Genomic DNA, 26,633 nt, shown 5'->3' with positions numbered 1-26,633 from the left:
ATGACCATGTTCCTTAAAGGTATGTCACACAGTTATGTTGAGATATAACACAGCACAGCCCTTTTTCCAAAGGAAAGAAATCTCGGAGATATATATTGTTTCATACAGGTATTTGTTGTCAATTCAATAATTATAGGAATACTTAGAAACAGTGTTAACAACATTAATAATTCAAACTTCCACATAACTTAAAAGTTATAGAGCTGTACAGCATAGAAAAAGACACTTTGGCCCAACTCGTCCATGCTAAATTAACATATATTAAATTAATCTAGTCCCATGTGGCAGCATTTGGCCCATATCCCTCTAAACCCTTCCTATTCATATACCCATCCAGATGCCTTTTAAAGCCTCCACCACTTCCTCTGGCAGCTCATTGCATACACGCACCACACTCTGCATGAAAAAGTTGCCCCTCAGGTCCCTTTTAAATCTTTCCCCTCTCACCTTAAACCTATGACTTCTAGTTTTGGACTCCCCCACCCCAGGGAAAAGACCTTGGTTATTTACCATATCTACGCCCCTTATGATTATATAAACATCTATAAGGTCACCCCTCAGCCTCCGACGCTCCAGGGAATTTAGTCCCAGGCAATTCAGCCTCTCCCGATAACTCAAACCCTCCAAATGTGGCAACATCCTTGTAAATCTTTTCTGAATCCTTTCAAGTTTCACAATATCCTTCCTATAGCAAGGAAACCAAAATTGAACGCAGTATTCCAAAAGTGGCCTAACCAATGTCCTGTACAGCCGCAATATGACCTCCCAATTCGTATACTCAATGCACTGACCATTAAAGGCAAGCATACCAAATGCCTTCTTCACTATCCTGTTTACCTGGGACCCCACTTTAGAGGAACTATGAACCTGCTCTCAAGGTCACTTTGTTCAGCAACATTCCCCAGGACCTTACCATTAAGTGTATAAGTCCTGCCCTGATTTGCCTTTCCAAAATGCAGCACCTCACATTTATCTAAATTAAACTACATCTGCTACTCCTTGGCCCATTGGCCCATCTGATCAAGGTCCCATTGTACTCTGAGATTAACTTCTTCATTGTCCACTACACCTCTAATTTTGGTGTCATCTGCAAACTTAGTAACCATAACTCCTACATTCACATCCAAATCATTTATATAAATGACGAAAAGCAGTGGACCCATCAACAACCCTTGTGGCACACCGCTGGTCACAGGCCTCCAGTCTGAAAAGCAACCATCCACCAACATCCTCTGCCTCCTACCTTTGTGACAGTTCTATATCCAAATGACTAGTTCTCCCTGTAGTCCATTCGATCTAACCTTGCTAACCAGTCGACCATGAAGAACCTTGTTGAATGCCTTACTGAAGTCCATATAGATCACGTCCACTGCTCTGCCCTCATCAGTCCCCTTCGTACTATCTGAAAAAAGCTCAATCAAGTTAGTGAGACACGATTTCCCATGCACAAAGCCTTGTTGACTATTTCAAATCAGTCCTTGCCTTTCCAAATACATTTAAATCCTGTCCCTAAGGATCCCCTTCAACAAGTTGCCCACCAGTGATGTCAGGCTCACCTGACATCTCATGCTGACCTGGTGATCATATATCTGTCTGCTGAGATATAGTTGCTCTCAGATGACAATCCAATTGTCTTGCAGCTAGTTGCTGTCACTCAGCATCATTGGACAATCATAAACCTTCTTTTGCCACTACCCAGGTATCTGTGACTGCATTTCTGACTTGCACTCACTGTTCTGGCTTATAATTAGGGTCGTCCTTGACCTGCTGGCTGGTCATGCTTCTCTTTGATTCTCCTTTGATATTGAAGAAGAACATCTTGAACCTCAAAATGATTGGACAATTGGTTGCGAAGCAAGATTGTTAACACTTGCCTTTCAAACGGAAGTTGTACAGAGGATGGATATCATTCTCCATCGGTGTTGCACGAAAATGTAGCAGAGCAATGTGAACATCTTGTTTTGATGCTCAACACTTGATGAGCATGGTTTTTTGATGGTATGCACTATATGTAATGCTACATGGCTTCAGCATGGATAGTGGGGAGACACTGTGACATGAGTCTCTCCTCCTTTAGCAGATATGTCTTCGAATGGTTTCCCAGAGAACTGTGATCCATTGTCAGATACTATCCACTCCAATACGCTAAACAAACTGAAAATGGCAGGCATTATTTCATCAAACAACAAGAAATTTGGAGAAGTTATCAGTCACAAGGATGTAAACTTCCCCGTGTGCTGTAAATAAGTCAGCTGTTATTTTTCTTCAAGGAGTGAAAGAACATTGTGTAGATATAAAGGTTCCCTGCATTGCTGGGGTTGGTTAGTTTTGCCTTTGGCACGTGCTTCCATGAGTTGCTGGATATCCTTATTCATCCCAGGCCAGTATCTATTTTATTTAGGAGTGAGGGCAAAGGTGAGGTGGTGGAGTTCAGGTCCCAGATCAGCTACAGTCTCATTCAATGACAGGGCAGGCTGAAGGTCATATATAGCCTCCCTCTGTTCCTGCATCTCTGTGTATGGTCAGGAAGTCAATGAAGAGGTTAAATAGTCTCCCTCTGTTCCTGTGTTCCTATGCATGCTAAGGCAGTCAGCAAATCATTGTTATGAATGTCTTCAAATCAAATTTGAACCTCAGGAAATTTCATCAATGCTCAAAGTGTGAAAGAAAACCTTGAAGAGCCCTTGTGGTACAGGCGTAGTCAGGAGTTCTGAGTTCAAGTCCCACCTTCTTCAGAGATATGTAATAACATCTTTGAATAGGTTAATTGCGAAATATCTATATAAAATCTATTAATGTTAGAAAACTTCTGTGTGCAATGAACTTTGACCTTATTCAAATTGATTTCTGTCATTTTGTTCAGTAAAGTAGTTTTACGCCATACACCTTCAATGGATGAGACTGGGGACATAGTCTGGTATTTAACTCTCTGTCTGCTTCTGGCCTGGCTGATGGTTGGAGCAGCGTTATTTAGAGGAATCAAATCATCAGGAAAGGTAAATGATTGGTGATGAATAGAGTTATAACTAGTGACAAAGTACAGATTTCTGAAACAATGAAACTAGAATTTACAAATCATTTGTGAAATAGCTGGTTTATCTCCCAGGTGATGTTAACAGTGTCTGTCTGGGGAGTGGGAGATCCATAATTCATCAACACTTCAGGCCTGAGGGAGATCTGAAGATCTTTCTCCTGAGGGAAAGAACAGCAGCAAATCCCCCCAAGTCCCTGCAATGTCTCCCTCATTCTAAGGGTTACAGTCACTGATACTAGGACTCTGGGGAATTTCTTATACCTCATGTATGTGTTGAATCCTGACTTACAGCCGAAAAGTACAAATTCTTCGTACTTAACCCCCACTTCAAGCATAAAATCAAACAGGCTATGATGTAAGCCTACTGGATAACAATATAGAACAGCACATCAGCAGAGATGTCTGTTCAGCTTCCTGCGGTTGCTTACAAACCATTTTATCCCCTCACACTACTGTTAATGGTAGGGTTGACGGGAACAGTCTTTGACATGACAAAAGTACGTCGATCGGACAGGACAGATTGCAATCTTTCCAAAATCTCACTCCTGTGAAACTAAACTCTTAGCCTTAGAAATATAACTTTTACATGAGTATATATAGTAACTTAGAAAAATACTGTGCTATTTAAATTTAGTTGCAATATGCAGCTCAATTTCAAATATGTACTTCATCTATTTATTATTCTTCTAATTCAATCCTGATTCATTCTCTGCATTGATTAAAATCCTATTACCTCAACCTTCAATTAATTTGAATGCTTTAGATGGGGAATATGGGAACACCTAATAATTTATTTTCCATGTTCAGGTGGTTTATTTCACTGCGACATTCCTGTACGTGGTTCTGACCATACTCCTGATCTGAGGGGTCACCCTGGAGGGAGCCTCTAAAGGAATTGAGTTCTACATTGGAAGCCAATCAGACTTCTCCAAACTGGCTGAGGCTCAGTTAAGTACGTCAGTTCAATCCTTAGAATTTCAGCTGTGATTTTGAGTGAAGCTCTCATTTTGCTGCATACCAAAGTTAAACATTTTAAAGAGTAACCTGCTACTGTTGTTTTACTGTTCAAATGTAGGAAAACAAAGGCAGAACTTTGTGAACTGATCCGCTTGCAGTAGGAATGTCTACAGTCAAGTGGGTTTGGCTGTGACTGTGTGATTCAGCCATGGGTATTGACATCAGGGTCCGGGGATGATCAAACAGCCTACCTTTACATCTGCTGAAGCTGCAAGGACAGTCCCAGATACGTTTCATAAAATAAAATGGAAGAGGAAGACTTTTTGATTGAATTGAACAAAGGGATCTGTTTGAAATGCTATACTGATGGAAATTTCATGACATGCATGAAAATCTCAACAATTAAGCTCTTCAAATCTTCTTTGCCATTTGCCCTCCAAAGTGGACAGTAATCTTCAGGTGAAGGGTATGAGCAGAGTGGATGATGACCGAAGTGTGTGGCCTTCATAAAGAATGCTTTGTCTGTTGGAATGTTTGTATTGAGGGAGTGGGAGTGGGAGTGGGAGTGGGGTGTCAGTGGGATTGTATTGGAGTACCTTATGGGTTCGTATACTCTGATTAGCTGAATGATGCCAATGGCTGTAGTGTAGAAATCTCTGAGAACTACTTAAGTGGTGAGAGCTACTCTGACCATTTAGGTCTCCTGCTTTTAAATTTCCTGGTCCTCCAAGGATGCTGGATGGTTAGCGACTTCTTCCTTCAGAAGTTCCTGTCCTCTCTGCAGTGCTATGTTGTGCAAGAGCTCTACTATCCTGGACACCATTGTTGGTGACTACTGAAGGGCACCTGCAGATTTATCCTGGGAACTGAATCACATCTTTACTAACTAAATGTCTTGCTTGATGCTTGTCCTTATGCTTGTGTGATACTTGTAACTTTCCTTTGCATCAGTCACAAGGTTTCTCACGGATATTATACCTATATCCATGGAAGCCAGATCTTATCTCCACAGAATTGTACATAGCTTTGCATTTTTGCAGGTCTCTGGGAATAATAGTGCTGAATAAAGACGCCAGAGAAGCTTCCAGAATGCCTTGGAATAAAACCTTCATATACATGAAATCTTCCACTGTTCAGGTGCTGATTGAACATTGATGGAGTGGAATACCTGGAAATTGTCAAATATTACAGGTGGATCTGAGGTTGTCTTGAATGCCACATGTATATTTTCCACGGGTCCATTTATCAGCCATGGCATGAATTTCTACGCCTGAGGGCCTCATCAGTATCAACGTGGATATGAGGTGTACCCTTGGCAAATGTAGCCTTGCACATGTGAGAGACGTATTTTTGGGCAGTTAACTGTGAAATCCTGCAGGAGTCTGGAGGTGAAGCTGTTCAGGGCTGTGCTTACCTTGGACAAGACTGATAATACATACCCACTTCAACCACCTTCTTCCAGAAGACTGTGGATATCAGCAAAGACATGCCACAGAAGTCTGACTCTCTGAAGGCACTATTTGTCTGTCATATCGAGGAAGCTAATCCTCCACTTGTATACCTTGTGCCAGGTGTACATCCTCCCTGGAACTGGATTTCTGTGTGCACCATCTCTGTGTGATGGAGAGGCATGTGGCTGTGGAGAAGTTTGCTGTGTTTCTCCTTGTGCTGTTGGTATTGGTGTCCCTCCTGTTCGCCATCAGAGGTCCCAGTTGGAGCTGGAAAAGTTCCCAGCATGGCAGTCCAGATCAAAGTGAGATATTTCTGTATATTCATTCAAGGGATGTGGACATTGATGGTCAGGCCAGCATTTTTTATCTATTCTGAACTGCCTTGAGGGCAGTTGGGAGTCAAACCCATGCAGGTCCGGATCTTAATCCAAGATTTTTATTGAATTTAAGTTCTAGCGTTCCATCTTGGCAGGATTTGAGATGTCTGAAAAAGTTGAAATCAGCTGTGAAACTGCACTCTCAGAAACAGTCCTGGGAGTGCAGGACTCTCACATAGACAGAGAAGCAGCTCAGCAGTTTTCTTCTATGAAGGATTTCAGGCTTGACAGCCTCTTTCGGTAATAAATCTCCACGGTGATCTCAATTTATTCATCCTGGCAAATTTATGCACAAGCTGTTAATGCCAGGACGCTGGTCCTAAGTTTGGATTAATTGGCTATTTACATGTTCAAACTAAAGATCCAACACACTAGCGAGTTGTTTCATATGATTGGTTCACAAGAATGATCCAGGGATTGAAGGGCTTGTCACATAAGGCGTGGCTGAGTCTCTGGGTCTGTTCTCAATGCAACATGGAAGGATGAGGGGGTACCTCTTAGAAACTTACAGGATACTGAGAGGTTTGGGTTGAATGGATGTAGAGAGGATGTTTCCTCAGAGTGAAAGGACGACCCTGTAGAACTGAGATGAGGAGGAATTTCTCCAGCCAGAGGGTGTTTAATCTGTGGAACTCATTGCCACAGAAGGCCAAATTATTGAGTGTCTTAAGACAGAGATAGATAGGCTCTTGATTACTGAGGGGATCAATGGTTACAGGGCAGAAGGCAGGAGAATTCAGTTCAGAAACATATCAGCCAAAATCATATACTGGAGCAGATTCAATTGGCCAAAAGGCTTAATTCTGCTCCTGTAATTTATGGTGTTATGGACTTCAGACATGACCTGGTCAAAACTGGAAGACAGCAGGATCATGTTGGGTTTCAAACAAGCTGGCAATATTCAAAGATTGAACTTCATGACTATTGTCAAACACATGCTACCCTGTGGCAGTTAAAATGTCATCTCTAATTTCGGTTGCAGCAATATCCAGACTCTTTACATTGAGATCTTGCTAAATTTGACATTTTAATACCAACAAATTGTGAAAGAATTGGAGAAAATGGTCAGAATGGGGTGAGATAGGTAGGCACAATGTAGGATGCAACAGAGTGAAATGGAATTGGTTTTGAGGAAGGGTCACTGGACCTGAAACGTTAACTCTGCTTTCTTTCAACAGATGCTGCCAAACCTGCTGAGTTTCTCCAGCAATTTCTGATTTTGTTTCAGATTTCCAGCACCCGCAGTTCTTTGCATTTAAAATGAATGGAAACAGACAGAAAAAAAGTGGACAGGATGGGATGGAATATCATGAAATGGCTGCTGTATTCCATTCTTGTGACCGATTTTTTTTTTAATATCGTACAATAAATCCATCAATTTTTTTTCAGTTAATTGTCAGACCAACGTAAATATGTCTGAGTCATTTTTTTAACTAAAGTTTTATTTAATTGGAAAATCAGATTTGTAACAAGTATTTAACCAATGTTCAGATCTAATTATTAATATAGACAGACTTTGTTCTCTTTAGATAAAAGCCTCTATTTTGGTATTTTAAATCAGTCCTTGGCTGCTGTTTTGAATGAAAGAATAGAGGTTGCTGAGTACCAGTCAATGTGCTACAAGGAAAGAATCAAACCATTTAATCTAAAACATGGTTTATAGAGGAAATTCATCAACGCATCTGGAAGGAATTTAGCCATGACTAATAGACAGAGGGATATAATAGTGACCACACTATTTAATACCAATTATCAGCAGGAAGTTCTTTTTTTTTAGCCCCAATTAAGTTGGGGGCCAAACCCATTCCAAGTTTTTTGTGGTTAGTGCAATTTTGTCTGTTCAACGAACTTCAGTGTGATTTCCTGATGCTGGTCGTTGTTTTCCTTCTATTTTGTAGGTCTGGAAGGATGCTGCAATCCAAATTTTCTTTACTTCCTCTGTGGGTTCTGGTACTTTAATAGCATTGTCATCCTACAACAAGTTCCACAACAACTGTTACCGAGATACCATCATTGTCTGTGTCGTTAATTGTGCTACAAATGTGTTTGCTGGATTTGTCGTTTTCTCCATTCTTGGACACATGGCTCTTGTACAAGACAAGCCCGTCTCAGAGGTTGCACGATCAGGTAAATGCAGCGTCCAATTTGCTGTCTTCTGTTAAAATATTTCCAAACTTGTGGCGAAGCTGATGGGCAAAGGTAGCCTAGTTGAGGAGTTCAAGGAATGGTTTCAGGATAGTTTCATAGAACAGCAAGTTCGGAAGCCAACGAAAAGGACAAGCTATACCAGACCTGGTATTGTGCAACAAGGAAGGATTAATGCCTAATCTCTTGCTGAAGCTGCTCCAAGCTAGCATTTTATATTCAGCTTGGAGCAGGAGAAGTGAGGGTAAAATATGTTAGCAAACTTAAATAAGGACAACTATGACGGCAGGAAAATAGAACTGGCTAAATTGAATTGGCAAATTAGACTGAAGGACAGTTCAATAGTGACACAGAAAAAACCATTTAGTGGGATTTTCAGAATATACACAACATATACATTTTAAAGAGAAATAAAAATTTTAAGGACGGACCCACCATTCATGGTTAATTTAAAAATCGTGTCAAATTTAAAGAAGAAGGACTTAATTGCGGAAAGAGAGGTGGCAGGTCAGAAAACTCAGCAGAATATAAACAGCAAAGAATGATGAAACAGTAATTCACAAGGAGTAATTAGAGTTGGAAAGAAAGATAGCCAGAAATAAAAAGACAGGTAGTAAGCATTTTTATAAATGTTTAGAAAAGAAAAATGAACAGACTAAGCATTGGTCATAGAGAACTTGAGTCTGGAGAATTAATCATGGAAAATAAAGAGATGGCAAATTAATTGAACAGATATTTTGCATCAGACAAGATACAAGTAACACTCCAGAAGTAGCAATACATCAGGGAGCGGAAAGGAGGGAGGAACTCAGGAAAATCACAATCAACAGAGAAGTGATAATAAACAAGTCGTTGGAATGTGATCTGACGCATGCCTGAGTCCTGACTGACTTTATTCTCATGTTTTAAAAGCAGTGGCTAGTGATGTAGTTGATGCATTTGCTTTAATTTTCCAAAGCACCCTCAATTCAGGAAAGGTACCATTGGATTGGAGGATAGTGAATGGACCTGCTTTGTTCAAAAAGAGAGGGAGAAAGAAGGCAGATCAATTAAGTTAACATCTATCATCGGAAAAATATTACAAGCTATAAATCATATTGGGACATTTTAGATAAATTTTAGATAACGAGGAAGATCCAACATGGTTTTGTGAAAGGGAAATAATGTTTGACTAATCTGTTGAAGTTCTTTAAGGAAGGGTTTATGTGTTGCTGATAAAGAGTAATCTGAGATGTACTAACCTCCAGAAGGCATTTGACAACATGCCACAAAAGCTGTCGTGAAAGTTAAAGCTTGTGATGTAGAAGATGTTGGCTGGCTAACAGGAAGCAGAGAGTACATATAATTGGGTCTTTTTAAGGTTGGCAAATGCTCTTCCATGAGAATCGGTGCTGGGACCTCAACTGTTTACAATTTATATAAATGACTATGATGAAGAGATGCAGATCAAGGTCGCCATATTTGTTGACAACATCAGGATAATGTTATGGACTAGACCAAACCCCCTCAAACCATGTCAAGGAAATAGCCTACACCCTAACATTTTCTTATTTTAAAGGCAAGTGCCAGGTGTCGCGTTCCAGATGCAATTCAATTGGTCAAAATAGCAGTCTTGAAGCTAAGCACACTTTTCTCATACACTGCAGTTAAAAGACAAGAAAAGAGAGAAGAAATGGGGAATAATTTAACTGTATTGGAAAACTTAGCAGAATAATAGATTATTTAACTACTAAATAGTAACTGTTTCAATATTATAACATCCTATAAACACACCTTTGGCAAAGGCAAATTCAGTGAAATAGATTGTTTCACAGGCATTTCTCGCAGCAGGAAGAGAACCCCTGACTTTTAGCTGTAACAGAGAGAAGAAAAATAGCTTCCACATCAGCTTTGAGATCCCAGCAGCAAATGCTACTGAACAACTAAACTAAAAATCCTTCTTCTGTTTGAGCCTGACCCCCACCCATTCAGTCTGCTTCTATTGTTCCAACTTTTAAAAAGAATTTTAAAAACCCCAAGGTCTCACAAGCTGTTTACGTTATTAGCCGTGAGCAGACTGCTTGGTCTCTCTATGTCAACCTTTCTTCATAAAATAAAAACAGGACAAAATACACCTCTTAAAGCCCTAGTCTCATCACAATAGTTAGAAAAGTGAGTTGAGAAGGGGACATAAGGAGGCTACAAAAAGATATAGATAGCTGAAGTAAGTAGACAAAATGTGATAAATGTGGGAAAAGATGAGATTGTCCATTTTGGCAGGAAGAATGCAAATGAAACATCTCGTCTAAATGGCAAAGGAGTTCCGAGCTCTAAATTGCAGAGGTATTTGACTGTCTTGCTGCATGAATTACAAAAACAGCTAATATGCAAACTTTGCATGTAATTAACAAAGCTAATAGAATGTTATATTTTATTGTGGTGGGAATTGAATACAAAAGTAAGTAGGTTATTGTTCAGTTATGTAGGACGTTGGTGAGACTGCCTATGTACAGTCACCTTATTTACAGAGGAAGTAAATGCATTGGAAGCAGTTTGGAGAAGTTTTATTAGTTTATTAGCTGGAATGTATAAGATAGCTTATGAGAAAGGTTGGGCAGGCTAGGCTTATATCTGCTGGAACATGAGAAGTTACTTGATTGAAACATTTAAGACCCTGATGGGTCTTCATGGAAGAATTTAGAACTATGTGTCAGAAATAAAGGTATGCTCATTTAAAATATGTGGTGATTTCATTTCTCTCACAGACAATTGAAAGTCTTTGGAACTCGCTTGTGAAAAGATGGTGGAGACAGAGTCTTTGCATACTTTTTAACATCAAGTTGGATAGATTCTTGTTAAGCAGTGGGTGAAAGGTTAACGGGGTGGACAGGAATGTGGATTTGAGGTTACAGGCAGATTAGACATGATCTTGTTGAATGGTAGAGATGGGTCAAGGAACAGAATGGATGACTCCTGCCTCTTTTTCACATGTTCGCATTTCACCAATCACATCCTGTTGGCAAAGTCTGGATCTGATTGTTATAGCTGCATAATGAACTAAACTGACTTTTACAAATTAGAGGAGATCAGTCCTGAAGAGGTTTGGAGTTCCATTAAATGTTGTGATGCTTTACAAGAAAATTTTAAATAAGTTTGCTAAGTGAACTTCCAACTGAAGGGATATAATTTAGGAGCCAAAATGTTTGGAGTTATGGTCTGGGGTTGGGGTGGTTTTGTAGGTAGGAATTGGGGAAGTCCCAGGTTAACTAAGTTCTCTCGGCCAAGGTTACAACAAATATTAGTCAGTACTGCAACAGTAACCATTAAATAATTCAGGCACAAATGGTTCTAATCAACATTGATAAATGACAGTATGATCTGGTCTGCAGATTATGTCAATACAAGCCATTTATTGCAATATGGCTCCTAAGGTCAGAGTGATAGCTTTGGGTCTCTAGGGTCCCAATGTAGTGAAAGGCTTTATAACTTTTACAAGAGGATTATAAAGTTTGAAGGAAAATTGTTCCACTTTTATACTCTTTGGTACATGGTATCTTACCAACTTCATCGCAGACTAAACTTTTTACACAGCAGGAAAATAAAAAGGTTGCCCACTATCAGACTTTACATGTTTCCATAATGCTAGCTTACAAGATGGCCTTGCATGTCAGATTGTGGCGGTCTTGGAACCAGCCTGCGCCCTAACTGCAGAAATTCCTAACATTAGCCGTCTTCACAGATGCTTCGTCTACGGTCTTCCCTCCATGTAAGATCAGAAGTGAGATGTCTGTTGTTGATCACAGAATGTTCATTGCCATTTGTGACTCCATAGTTCCAATTCATGTGCAGCAAGACCTTGATTGTGTTAAGGCTTGGCTTTGTAAGTTTGACTAACATTTAGATCACACAAGTGCCAGGCTATGAAATCAGAGGGAGTTGAATGTGAACACGCACAAGTTTGAAGCTGGAAGAGGAGGTTGAGATAATGGTTGTGAAGAAAAAAGGATTCTGAGCTTTATGAATAGAAAACGGCTATGGCCACAACTGGAATTTAGTGTCCAGGTCAGGACATTAGGAAAGACTTTATGAAGCACTATTGGAGGATGTGAAGGCATTGGATAGCATACCGATAAATATCATAGGAATTGATTCCAGGGAGAAGAAATTTGAGTTACGTGAATAGATTGGAGAAATTCTGCCTGCTGTCCTTGAAGGAGAGAAGATTAAAAGAATATCAGTGTATTCAAAATCATGAGGGGTCTGAACAGAGTGAATAGTGAGCAATTGGTCCCTAATTGTAAGGATCAAGTACCAGAGGACACCAATTCACATCAATTGGCAAAAGAAGCCGTAGGTAACATGAGGAAAAGGTTTCTACACAGCGAATGTTTAGGATCTGGAATACACTGCCTGAGACCGTAGTGGAGGAAGATTCAACCATGGCTTTCAAAAGAGAGTTGGCTCATTACCTGAGGAGAATAGTTTACACACCCATGGGTGAAGGGCAAGGAAGTGCAACCAAAGCGCGTTGCTCTTCTGGAAAGCCAGCGCAGGTATGATGGACTGTGTGGCCTCCTCCTGTGTTGTAACCATTCTTTGATCTTTCTTGAGACATTGGTGAGCAAGTCAAAATTCTCACATTTACTCATTACATGGGGACTAATGCATGGAAGTTCTTAAATATCATTTCCACTTTCCTCTGTTCTGATGACTGTGGTATTGATTTACATAGATGTTGTGTGAGGTAACCAGGAGTTTTCAGAGTTTGACAAAAGCGAGAGCTTTGGTCACCGTCAAGTGATTTTAGAAGGTGCCTCAACTGAGTAATGGTCACTTACAGGATAGAAGTGCTTAAAAAAAAACTCACCATGTAGAGGATTAAAGAGGAGAATGTCACAGGAGCGGGTTTGTATATTAGAAGGGAGTTACTGGGTGAGTCGATAATCCCTAAAGCTATAAAAAAAAGGCACAGCATGGGCTGTAACAATGGATTGAGCTGTTGTAGTCATGGATGTACTTGTAGGATAGCCATGAAATTTGGAACAAAATGGTTTGGGCAGGACAAACCTGTCTTTTATTTGGGGAACTGGCTATGCTTTAAGATAGAGGCAATGTGTTTTAGCAGCCCGAATAACTCCAAATTAGTTGATCAGCTGCAAGATTTCCAATATGATGAGACTGCAAGGGTAAAAAACATGGATTTTATCATTAAGTCTTGATCGTGGTTAAAGGTAATTGGTTGACAAGAGTGGGGAATTGAGAAGTTGGTGAGTCAACTTTTTTTTAAGAGGTCATTTGGAGGCAAAATCACTCAGGACATTTGTGTCAGATCTTCCTGCACAACATCCACATTCTCGGAGCAACAATCTGGGAATGAATCCAACTATTACTTCTCCTACTGCCTTTTCAGTGTATTTCAGGAGTGCCTTTTGTCCCCTATTTAGATAGAACATTTTGTTTCCTATACATCAAGACATTTAGCACATTCTCTGAAATCCTGTATTCACTGTGGAACGTTAAACTTTTACTCGAAACTAATGCAGAGCAGATGGCCTTTTGAAACATCACTTTGTGCAGCGATAATAAACCTGGCCTTTGAGGAGCTGGTCTGTCTTAAAGTAGAATTAAACGTTTGCAAGCAATGCAGCTTCCTGTTGATGCATGCAGCTGACAGTCAACATAGATAAAGCCTACTGCCCAGAGTAATCAAGAATCATATGGCACCACATTAATGAGCTAGCTGCTACACAATGAACGGGAATGGGCTATCTGAGTATGCCTTAGCTGCATTTAAAATTGAGTCCAAGGTTTTAGACTTGCTCTCAAAAACAGTTGTCGAGTTAATAATTAGTCTCAATTTAAAAAAAATTGAAACAATATTTTATGTCAATATATAGTTTTGAAAAATATGCACACTGTGAAGATAACATTTTGGAAATGTTTCCACAGCTCAAATCTGGCACTGAATTGACAATATTACTCAATGCTGTCCCGAGATGGATTGATAAAGGGAAAATGTCACAATGGTCACTCTTTCGAGAGTGGCCTCCTTACACATTGTTGGTTAAAGTAGACGGACCTTTATTCTCTCCTTACAGCACAATTACTTTTACCATATCAGGTTTTGGTTTGGCTTTCATTGCGTATCCAGAGATTGCTGCACAGTTGCCGTGGGCACCCTTATGGTCAATTTTATTTTTCCTCATGCTGGTCACTTTGGCAATCGACACTCTGTTTGCAGCTTTGGGTAAGAACGACATGTTTTAATCATTCTCTTTGTGGGTTTGAATTATAATAGAAGATGATAAACTATTCTTAGTGAATGACTGAATGAATGTTCAATATCCTTGTATCAATTCTCTGCTCGTCGTCTTAATCGAGAATGGGGTTGCTTTAAATGAGTTAACAGCCTCATTAAAGTTCAAAGGAAATCACCCTAACATTTAAAAAAAAACTCTTAGAATAATGTCGGCTCACCAGAACATTTATTGCAGAAATTAATTGCTCTGTTTCAAATTTTAGATATACTTAACAAAACAATAAAGTTCATACAAATTGCAGCAAGTCACTAAGCCCACCACAGCCCAGCTGTTCCACTGTTCCTTTATAAACTGCTTCCAGCTATCCACATTGAATTTTCTTACCCTTCTCATGTATCTTTTCTCATTGTTCCTTTTCACATCTTTACTCAATTCCCTTTTGAACAATGTAATGATATGGTTTGCTTGTGTTAACGAGATGCGTAGCTCTGTTCAGGAAATGTCCCATCATGCCACACGGCCTCAGTAGAAAGTGCCTGGAATTACATGGTTTTCAATCCTGGGATGGATGGGTGTGAGCTGAAGTGAAGTCCACTCTGTCCAGAAACAGATCGGAGGTGCCTGTGTGGTCTGCCCGATGCTGGGGTAAACTGTTTAAACAGATTGGCCTTGGGACAGTATGGTGCATCCGAGTTGTTTGATTGCATTTTATGCCCTCTGGGCTCAATCCTTGCCCTCCCAACCCAACCATGCCAATTTAATGCCAGCGCATGCCTGAACCGATGACCCCAGTAGTCTATTTGAATTTAATACCACTCAGTACCACTCCATGTCCATTTATACTCCCCATGCCAACTCATGCCATCCCCTCAATGCCAATGGCCCTGCATACACTATATGCCAACACATCACCCACACCCATACTTAATATCCTCTCTTCTGACGCATTGCATTTCCATGCCCGCCCATTCAATTCACACTCTGCACAGAAACAATGATATCCATAGAAACAATGGCATGTGTGGAACTGCTTACAAACATACATTCATACTTTTCAGAAAGTATGTTGCTACAATCTGAAAGAAAATTCAATCAACCAGACCAATAACTAACAACACCTGACATCTTTCTAGCTTGTACAAATAACATTGAGCCATTGGCAAAGGGGATCACAAGTAAAAATGTTAATTATAACATCATAAACTGTCATACATCTCCCCAAATGTGGCAACAAGTTAAATTATATGGGAGTTTAGACTCTTAGTGGAGCACGCGTGATGCACTCCCAGCAGTTTCTAAAGGAGTATTTATTTGGGAGTGGTATATCTCTCAAGGACTCCTGAATTTCCTGTTTCTTCTTGCTCTTCTATATGTTATCAGGTTATTATACTGACCCCTCAATGCCTGTGGGTTGATCACCTTCTGCAATGTATGATCCAGAAAGTTCTCTTCCTTCCTGACCCTCCACAGTGAGTCCAATTTCCCCACAGTCCTAGAAATCCTAATCTTGAAGTGGAGCTGCAGGAGACACTCTATATGCACAAAGTCACCCAGGAAAAATGTAACATCCTGAAGAAACTACAGGGGGCAGGAAGAGCATGTAACAGATCTCAGATGCCTATCCATGATATAAAACCTCCTCACTGCTTCCTATCAGGATTTCTCCCACACAGTCACACTCAGTCTCATTCCCACACTGGTCTCTCTCAGTTCTCCCTTTAATCCTCTCCCAGCTCTCCTCATCTTCCACTACTCTTGTACAGGAGCACAGTAACAATATCCTTGTCTAATACAAGTCTGTCAATCTCAGTTCTGAAATTTTCCAGTTGAACCTGAACCTCAACACCCTTTTGGTGGAGTGAATTCCAAATTTCTGTGACTCCTGGTGTGAGGAAGCACTTCCTGCCATCACCCCTCCATGGTCAAGCTGTGATTTTGAGGTTATTTCCTCTTTTCCTGAACTCCCCACTGGACTCAATTCTGTCAAATGCTTTGACCATGTTACACATCTCACCTATAATCGTCTATACTAGAGGGTCTGGAAGCTTAATTTATACTACAGTTCCTCATAATTTTAACCCTGATATAATTCTGGTGAACCTTCATTTGACTTCCTTCGAGTTTAATATAATCCTTCCAGAGGAGCGGTATACAGAACCGAACTCAATACTCCAGCTGTAACACAATGTTTACTGCGTTCTATTTCAACCCATTGAAATATAAGATAAGATTCAGTTAAACTTCTAAGATTACTTTTGTAGCTGTCCATCATGTTTTTAATGATTTTTATGCCTGAACCCTTGAGTGTCACTTCTAATTCACATATCTAAAATCCAAAGTGGATGTTTGAAATTTGTCACATTGAGCACAATCTACCATTTTAACCCATTCACTTAACTTAATCATGTCTCCTTGCAACTTTCTGCATGACTTATCATGCTACCAAACTTCATTTTGTCAGCAAACTTCAATATATGGCTTTGCATTTCTTCATTTAAGTCATTGGTGAAAAATCGATAATGCAGTGCAGAATTTTTTGAAAACATATAGTCACATCCTGCCAAATACAGTAATTATCTATTATTCTTACTCTCAGTTCCCTACTTGCTAACCAATATCACATGTTTATCAGAGATATGCCTCCCATAGTATATATTTACATTTCTCTTAATGGGCTCTTGAACAGAACCCAATGTCTCTTATTTATCTATTACTCCCTTATCTATCATGTTAATTCTTGCAAAATGTTCAAATCAGTTTTGTTAGACATGGTTTACCCAATATAAATCTGTGTTGACTCCCCTGGTCAGGTCATATTTGTCCAGGTCTCAATTATTTCTCACCAAACACAGATCCAACATTGTCAAATCTCTGTTTTTGGTGCAAACATGTTTAACCACAAATGAGCCTTGTGATAATATTCAGGTTTGAATGCTGTAAAGGATTGAAAGCCTGAGAGTCTCTCCAATGATTGAGAGAGCAAACTCATGATAAAATGAAATGTGTCTCCATCTGCTTCTCTGGTCTGCTGAGCTTTGGTACCTCCTGGCCAGGTAACTGTGGGACTGTGTAAGTTATTAGTTAATTACTGATTGCAAGCAACAATTTTCATTTTCCCAGAAAAAGTCATAACAACTCTGCTGGATAGGTTTCCTACATACCTACGATCAAAGCGCTTTTGTCTGGCAACTGGCATTTGCATGTTGTTTTATCTGCTTGGCCTTGTGAGTGTAACACAGGTATGTTTCCCTGATAATTTGTTGTGAGTTTTTATGTATTGCTAGTTATAGCTTGGAAGTCAAAAACTTCAAATTATTCCGAAATAAAAACTGCAATTTTGATGACAGTTATTTTGCTATATTTTTAATAATATGCAATGATTTTGTGGGGCTCATGGACCCTTCCCTGTCTCCTGTTACTGAATACAGTGCCTGAGATCCTAGTCGAGTTTAGATTGTACTTGAATAGAAGCACACAACTTTTATGTCACAGTAATCACATATTTTGTGTATCAGACTGCTGTGGTTTTCTCAAGTGATCATGTCTCATTTCAGGCTGGAATTTACTGGATAAATTTAATTGATCATTTCTGTGTGGAATGGGTCCCCATTATAATAACACTGCTGGAACTCATGGGTGTAAGCTGGCTGTATGTTAAGTTGAGAAAGAACTGAAACAATATGAAGTAATTCAGATAAAGTTTCCGGCACAGGTTTTCATGGTCCTTCAGAAAACACAAGATGAGTGAATTGAATGACGTCTTCACGTGGGAAGACAATGGGATTAAAAGTGTACCCTCTTTAATTGTCAAAGATCTGTCTTTGAGTAGTTCCAGTGCTTCCTGCACCAACCACATGTGAACACCTTGTATTGCTGGGTTACAGCTGGTTGTGGTTGGGGTCAGTTTTGCTGCTAGCATGTTCCTGTTAATTGTTCATGGGGAAGCTGTTCAAACGCCTTCATCCCAAATTCAACTGCAGGTAACTGCTGAACGCATTCAGTTCCTTCCAATCATCAAGGCAGGTGAGAAAACAGAACAACTTGCGTATCCACGATGCTTCCTGTGACCTCCCAGGATCCACTTTCCATTCTTCATCTCAGCACAGGACAACCTTTGACGGTCAGTCCTCCCCCACTCTGATAACGGGTCCGTCCATCTCAGCACAGATCAGAAACAAGCGTCTTTCTTAGAGAGGCATCTTCAGGATGAACTTTGACAGTAAACGAGCAGCCCTGAAGACAGGACAGAGTGAGTGACGGTGTCTCTCTGCTTCGTTGTTGTTCACAGGGATAAACAGATTCATCAAGGACATTGAGATGATGATTGGGAAAAGGTTTTGGCTCTTCTGGCTGTGGTGGAGAATGTGTTGGAGTTTTGTCATCCCGTGTTTGATGACGGTATGGAGATGTTATATTATTACTAAACAAAGTTATTGCTAACTTATTAAAATATCAAATAAATGTCGATTAGAGACATCAACATTGGCAGAGTTTTGGAACTGCAGTTGATGGAAATTTGCAGACAACAAGGCTTCCTGGATTACCATATCTTAACAACATGTTTCTGCTGTGGCTCTCCACCTCAGTAGTATGGACCCTCCCCTGCTTCAGGGATTGGGAAGAATAGTTACAGTTTTCTCCACAGTCAGTCACAACTCAGAGGAAAGCAGGGAAACAGGGATGGAATGTGTTACTGAGCAAGGTAGAGGGAGGTAATGGGAGGTAGTCAAGGAGTTTCCACAGATAGAATCCTATCCAACAGGTACAGTGTACTTGCTACCCATGATGATGGGATAAAAGCTGTTCCCTGAATAGCCAAACTGTTAACCTGGGCATTATGTAGTAAGAGGCAGTACAGGCGGCCAGGCCAAATATAAACAAAATGTTGCATTTCTAAGCGGTGTGATATTTTGGGGATTGATTGCACTTTCTACAGTTTTAGACAACTTAGGATGTGTGGCATGCACCGAGTGTAAGAGGGAGCACACCACATGTCAGTCATTTGTGAAGCTAGGTAGAAACTCAGGAGAAAACTCTTTAATCGAGGAACAGAAAGGATGTGGAACTTGCTAACACAAGACACACTTCGGGCAAATAGCAGAGATATATTTGAGGGGAAGCCAGATTGGTGCATGAGGGAAAAAGACTTAGATGGACAGCAGTGGGAGAACGTTCTGGGAACCCAGGTTCGAATCCTGCCCACGGTAGATGGTGGAATTTGAATTCGATAAACATCTGGAATTCAGAATCTTAATGATGACAGTGAATCCATTGTTGAAAAAACCCATCTGGTTCACTAATGTCCTTTAGGGAAGGAAACTGCCATCCTTACCTGGTCTGGCCTACATGTGACTTCAGACCCACAGCAATGTGATTGACTCTTAACTGCCCTCTGGGCAATTATGGATGGGCAATAAATGCTGCCTAGCCAGTGTTGCCTGCATCCCATGATTGAATAAAATAAAGTGGGAGGGATATTGCTTTAAACTTGAACGCTCCCATTGATCTGTTATGTTGAATGGCCTGTTTTTGTGTTGTATGTAATTTTGTAATGTTTTATTTTCAGTACTGTTCAGCCATCAAGCTGGTGGTCATCACTCTCATTCTGCATATGATTTTGTTTTGTGCCATCATTTTGAACAGGTACTCTTGTTCTGGTCCTTAACAACATTTGTCCCTCCAACATACGGACCTGTTGAATACCCTGTCTGGGCAATAACACTGGGCTGGTGTATGATCACCTTCTGTACTATGTGGTGAGAGTTGTCCAAGCTGAGGGCTCCACCTTGTGGCAGGTAAGGAACCACCTCAATAAATTTCAAAGAGGACACAGAGGATATTTCCACATGTGGGGCAATTGAGAACGAAGGGTCATAGTTTTAGGATAAGGGGTAGACGATTGAAAACAGTTGAGGAGAAATTATTTCTGACAAAGGTTTACGAGTCTGTGGCACTCAATGTGTGGTGGATGCCAAGGCATTGAACAAACAATAAGGAGGGATAGACATTTTTAGTTACTAATGAATTAATGGTTTATGGGTAGCAGGCAGGAAAGTGGTGCTGAGACAGAGATGAGATCAGCCATTAAATGGTAGAGCAAGATCAAGGATCTGAATAGCCTACTCCTGCTCCTAATTCTTCTGTTCTAATTCTGGTCTCCCAATTTGTATTGCTCCTTCAGCAGGTCAGCAGAAAATTTGAGAAAATAAACAAACAAATTTTTTCGGCTTTATGCTGTTTTCCCGGGTAATCTGTTAAGCTTTTGCATGCTGAATCCATATTTATTCATGCCATCACTTAAATAGTGTCAATGCGTCAAAACTGGTGGGAAGAAATATTATATAAGGCCGAAAGCAAGTAAGGTGCGGCTAACCCATGTCGTTCCTTTCATTCAGGTAGTACAAGAATTTCATGCTGCCTGGTAATTTAAATGAGATTTATTTATTTCCAGGGTTAGAGGGATGCATCAGTTAGCTCAGTTGATTAAACATCCAGAATGTGGTACAGAATAATGCCAACTGCACACAATTAATCAGTTCTGTACTGGCTCTGATTGTCCATGGAGATCCTGCCCCCCCACGTTATCCCATGCTTGTGGTGTGGCTATCCTCAAGCTGTATGGAACCAATTGCCTTTCACTAATGGAGAGATGTGCCTACGGTCTTTTATTCCATACTCTACACTGTATTTACCAAAGTCAAACATGTTATTGTATGGCTATGCATCTCTCCGAGGCGAGTACCAGTAGCAGGATAGCGGATTGGGATACATGTTCTTGTGGTAAAGTTCAGCCTTTGGTTCCTCGCCATCTCCAAAAGTATTTCTTATATTTTCTTTTGTTTTGGAGTGTACAAAATATTTGTTTAAGCTCTCCACTGTTTCCTCATTCCCTAACGTGACACATGCCTTTGCCTGTAATAGGCTTATTTTGAATTCAGTAAGTAATTCCAATTTGCCATAACTAGAGAAATATTTCAGTCATTTTCATCTGCCTTGCTAGTGGCCTCTGTATTTTCTGTTACATTTCCTTACTAATCTCTAATTCACAATTCTCTGATATATCATCCTCTGAGTGCTTAGGCCTACCGGTCTTCTGAGCAGCAGATCACTTTGTACTGTGCCTTTGATCTAATATTGTCTTCCTTTTGTTTGGATTTAACACCCTCGACCTTAAGTAAAGTGCATTCAAATTCAAAATGATATAGAGAAGTTCAAGATACTGCAATCATTCTGCCACAGAAGCTCCTTCTCTACGGTGAAATTTTTCTGATCACAAAATATCAGAATGAGTGCAAGCTGTTCCTCAACTGGTTTGCTGGGATATTATTTTACGAAACTACATTTTATATATTCCAAGAACTTTCCCTTCCCATTGTTACAATGTCAGAATTGTTCTCAAGAGGGATGGATAAGTAGAGGTGCAAGACAATTTGGTTTGACAATGCTGTGCAGGAGAATGCTGGGGTAGACAGAGAGTTGGGACGGTCACCTGTAGGTGCTTTGTGATTGACCTTTCCTTTCCTTTTTTAGGAGATTAAACCTCCTAGGCGCTGTATCCATGTTCTCAGGAGTGTCCTACCGCTGCTCACTGCTTCTGCAGACTCCAGCCACAACTAGGCAGCTGGCCCCCCTTCTCTCCATGGGGAACAATCCCTCCCTTCCAGCCCCCATCACATTGAGCCTTGGGAAAGGAGTCAGAGAGTGGAGTAGGGGGTGGGGGCAGGGGTTTGAAGGCAGACTTTTCACATCTTTGTGCCATTGTTTTTCTGTCTTCCCAAAGAAAGCAGGACGTAGCCATTCCAACTGCTGCTGGGGTCCCTTTAATAAACAGGGAGGAGCCATCACTTGGATTCTAGAACTGGTCAGGAATCCCGGAGCAGGGATGAATAACCCAGTTAAATTAAACTGTCACGACAAAGCCTAGCACTGAGATGATGGTCAGAAGTCACACAACACCAGGTTATAGTCCAACAGGTGAGGAAGGAACAGCGCTCCGAAAGCTTGTGATTTCAAATAAACCTGTCGAACTATAACCTGGTGTTGTGACTTCTGACCTTGTCCACATCTGAAGCAATGGAACCACCCAGACTTCCACTTTCGATTCACTCATTACATTAAAATCAGGATTAATTGATTAGAAGCACGATCATCGATCTTGTTAATGTTGATCTTGTCTCGCACACCTCCTGTGCAGTGTAATCTGTATGCCTCACTCTGCCTAAGCACCCTATGCTCTGTATGTCCTTGCTTGCTAATGTGCAGCCTGTACTGCTCACAAACGAAGCTTTTCACTGTACTTGGGTACATGTGACTACAATGAATCAAATTAAATCAGTTAGAGGCTAACGGCTTCGTTAAAATCAGGTAGAAATGTGACATTTCGCTTTTCCTTTCACAGAAAATTTCTGCCGCTTGCACATCAGCCCCTGATTGGGGTCCATACTTGGAACAACACAGAGGGGAAAGGTACGGAAAAAGGCCTGATTCGACAGAGGCTCCTAATGGGGTGCAACTTCTGGCAACACCCGAAATGTGAAACTTTAAAGTAAACATTTACTTTCAATTTGGAAACAAGAGTCCTAACATCAACCACCCTTCTAGTGTACTTAATTATAATTTCAGTGGGAGTCCCAAGTACACCAAATGCAGTTTCACTTTTTTAGTCTCTCTGCTCTACATCTTTAGTTTTCTGCTTGAATCTGTTTGGGTTCTATCCAGCTGACTGCTTCTCCCTCTCAATTTTTCTCATGTGGCTCTAGATCAACCTTGGGTCCTTAATATCTCTTCTTGTTGTACAGCACCACATCCACAAGCGTCCAGTCCCTCCACCACCGACACTCAGTAACAGCAGTGTGTACCATCTACAGGATGCACTGCAGAAACCCACCAAAGATTCTCAGACAGCGTCTTCCAAACACACAACCACTTCCATCCAGAAAGACAAGGACAGCACATACGTGGGAACACCACCCCTGCAGGGATCCCCTCCAAGCCACTCATCATGCTGACTTGAGAATATATCGCCATTCTTTTACTGTCACTGGGTCAAAATCCTGAAATTCCCTCCCTAAGGGCATTGTGGGTCAACCTACAACAGGAGGACTGCAGCAGTTCAAGAAGGCAGCTCACCACCACGGGGCAAGAAATGCTGGCCAGCCAGCGATGCCCCCATACCACAAATGAATATTAAAAAAAAACTCCATGTATTAAACCAACAATTTATTTTCTGCTCCCTGCGATCTAAATCTCTTGCAGAGCTTACTCCTTCAAACTCCACTGTTGTGTGGACATCAATTCTTTTCACGTTAACTGCTGCTAGCTCTCTCTGCCCCTCAGTCTCTTTCTCTCTCTCTGCACTGACTCATATTTGAATTCAGCTTCTTTGAATATCGATACCTCTGCCCGTATTTCCTGGTGGATTTACCTCACTTCGAAATTCCATCATCAAAAAGAGCTGTGTGTCTTCTATCCAGTCTTCAATTATCAGATCATCTGGTCTTTCCCCAAATCTGTCCAGCTTCCTATTCATTAGCAAGTAGAATATCTGACCGGGAATATCGCTTCCTTCCTCTGTAGCATCAGGAGAATGCACGTGGGGATCCTCCGCCCAGTTTGGTCCTAAAGTTTGAGTCTGTCTGTCAATACCTGATCCTCCAATAATCCTGGAGCAACTTCAGCCTCCCCTGTTGGACATCTCTGGTTTCAACTCCTCCGGTATCAGCCCCAGTTCTGCAAGATACCTTTCAACCTCATCTACCACGACGCAATGCCTACGCTGTGGAATCCTGCTGAGTGTGCCAGAAATGTAACATGAGATTTGAACACTCAGATGACCTAAAGATCATGAAGCGGGATACTTTATTCCACTGTCATTAGGTCATCACAAACAAGTAGGGAAATTAAATATAAACCAAGATCTATTTACACTATGAATATGATATTAGACTGAAGAATTCCTTTTTCCTGTCTGCTCCTTCTTCCCATCAATTCTTTCCCCACTGAGGATACCCTTCCATTTCAACTCCAGCTGACCTCCCACGCCATCGCCACCTACTGGTGAAGCTCCCTTGCCCAGTGCCCTCCATCATTATCTCCATCTACTGTAGGAAGTCCCAATACACAAGCACCAATGTCATAGGCAGGCCAAAGAAAGAGCTCATGCTTAGAGAGTGTGAGGAGCTAGGCATCAAATTGAAATGCATAACCTTGAGGGTACTATTCTCTGGATTATGGCTGGGGTAACATGCAGTTAATTGCCAGAGGTCACATAGAGTGTTATATTGAATACCTGTCCCAAAGATTGGGGTGGGAGGAGTGTGTTACTGTTTGTGGAGCACTGATATCAATATTGGGGAATGTGAAGGCTGTTCCATTGGCCTGGTCTGCACCTGAACCATGCTGGGACCAGTGCTCAAGGAACCCTGAAACTAGAATAGTATAGAGGGCTTTAAATTAAACAAAGCGGGTAGTGTAAGGGATCAAGCTTAGGTAATGCAGCATATCAAGAGTTAGCCCAAGATGGGAGACAGAAACTGTAATATGGATAATTAAAGTCAGAGAATGGCAGAAAGAATAAACCAACAGATAAGACTAGATGTTACAATTATAGAAAAAAGGTAAAACTAAAAACTCTATCATAAAGAGCATCACAAAGTGAACAAATTGATCTCACACACACACATACAAACACACACACACACACACACACACTTCTGAGGAAGGGTCACCAGACCTGAAATGTTAACTCTGGTTTTTCCTTCACAGATGCTGCTGGACCTGCTGAGCTTTTCTAGCAACTTCTGTTCTTGTTCCTGATTTACAGCATCCGCAGTTCTTTCGGTTTTTAAATTGATCTCACATGTTGCAATGAATGAAAGTGATTTGATAGTCATTACAGAGACTTGACTGCCTGAGGCTTGAAACCTTCAAAAGCTCAGAGGTGTTCACCTCTCTGGATTAGATGAGACTTGGGAGCACAGTCTGGTGAGAACATCACCGACATGTCTCCATAGCTAATGGAAGAAGGAATGGCCCTGGGTCCCTGACACTCCAAGGGCTATAGAGAGCGAGTACTCACTCTGACCCAGGGAGGAAATGCTCCAGTGCTCTCAAACATTGGCAACTTTACCACGATGGAGGGGCAGGCTCATCAACAACAGGCAGGTTTGACAGAGGCTGGGTGGTAAGCTGGGTCGAAGGATGGCGGAGTCGGCCAACTTTCTCTGCTGGCTTTGGTGGACATGCGTCCGGTTGCCTCCATTGACAGGCTGGCTGCTGCCATGGAAACCAAGGCCCAGCATTCCCAGTGTCAGCGAGAAATGTGAAAATCCAAGCTCTGTCACTGTAGCATTGGCCCTCTGTGTCACCGTCAAAGGCAAACGAAGGATGAGGAACTCTGATATCTCATTCTAGGGTGCCCCGCCCTTCCTCTCACAGATTGGTGCCAGCAGTAGACAGGAGAAGCTACACGCACAGGAACACTCCAAAGTTCCTGACCCCTGACCTGTACCTTCTGTTTCAGATGAACCTGCATCTGGGCAAGGCACTCTCAAACAACTTGGGAACTCTAAGCCCAAAAACCTCTGGAATGGACCAGCTAAGTCTCCCAGAGCAGCAGGGGGAGTTCTGTGTAAGGCCCCAGCTGTCAGGAATGCCCTTGGGTGTAAGGATATGATGATGGCACGAGTGACACATCTTTGCAAGTGCTTAAGCACACTATTAAAATGTCTGCTTTGACGTCATTATTATTGTTGAACCATGGTTATGTTGTACCTATCTGAGAGGTTGTCCATCTCAAGAATGAAAGAGATTGGAGTGGCTCAGCATTGCTCATCGTTCACAAGAAACTTCCCCGTCCTCATCTGGGAGATAGCGTCAGGTGTCATGGATCCTTGTTGTTGACTGTGGCCCAGGTTGACTTTAACGTGGACAATACTGAGGCTACAAGCAATGTGCAGTGGCAGTGGTAGGACCTGCCCTGCACAGATTGTCCACACTTACACACTCCCCACCCCTCAACCCCACATGTGTGACTGGATGGAATCATCGCAGGCATTGCTTTGTACCATCTCTCGACTTTTTGAGAGAGTGCGCTGCCAGCCAAGGCTGGGAGATGGCCAATGGACAGTTCACATCTCCAACCTCCCTCAGGGCATGGTGAGGCATCCCCAAAGCCCCGCCTTTCTCTGGTTGAACGCTGTTCTACCAGATGCTCAGTTGAGCGGACGACTCGAATTCTTGTAACGTTGAGTATTAATGTTGAAGGATGAAATGAAGGTGGGTCTCAGCTATAACCCCAACATGCTGCCATGTCATGAGGCAAAAACAGAAATTTCTGGAAAAACTCATCAGGTTCGGCAGCATCTGTGGGGAGAAAGCGGGGGTAATGTTTCGGGTCTAGTGACCCTTCATCAGGACTGGCTCCAGCATG

General features: G+C 41.4%; 1 pseudogene; it reads left to right on the top strand.

Moving 5' to 3' along the window:
* On the top strand, nt 1-23,008 carry LOC109934770 (annotated as a pseudogene).
* Nucleotides 23,009-26,633: the final 3,625 nt, after the last annotated feature.

The sequence above is a fragment of the Rhincodon typus genome, chromosome 14, assembly GCF_021869965.1.
Source record: "Rhincodon typus isolate 14 chromosome 14, sRhiTyp1.1, whole genome shotgun sequence".
NCBI classification, from domain to species: domain Eukaryota; kingdom Metazoa; phylum Chordata; class Chondrichthyes; order Orectolobiformes; family Rhincodontidae; genus Rhincodon; species Rhincodon typus.
The sequence above is the reverse complement of the archived record's forward strand: the minus strand, read 5'-3'. Positions and strand labels throughout refer to the sequence as shown.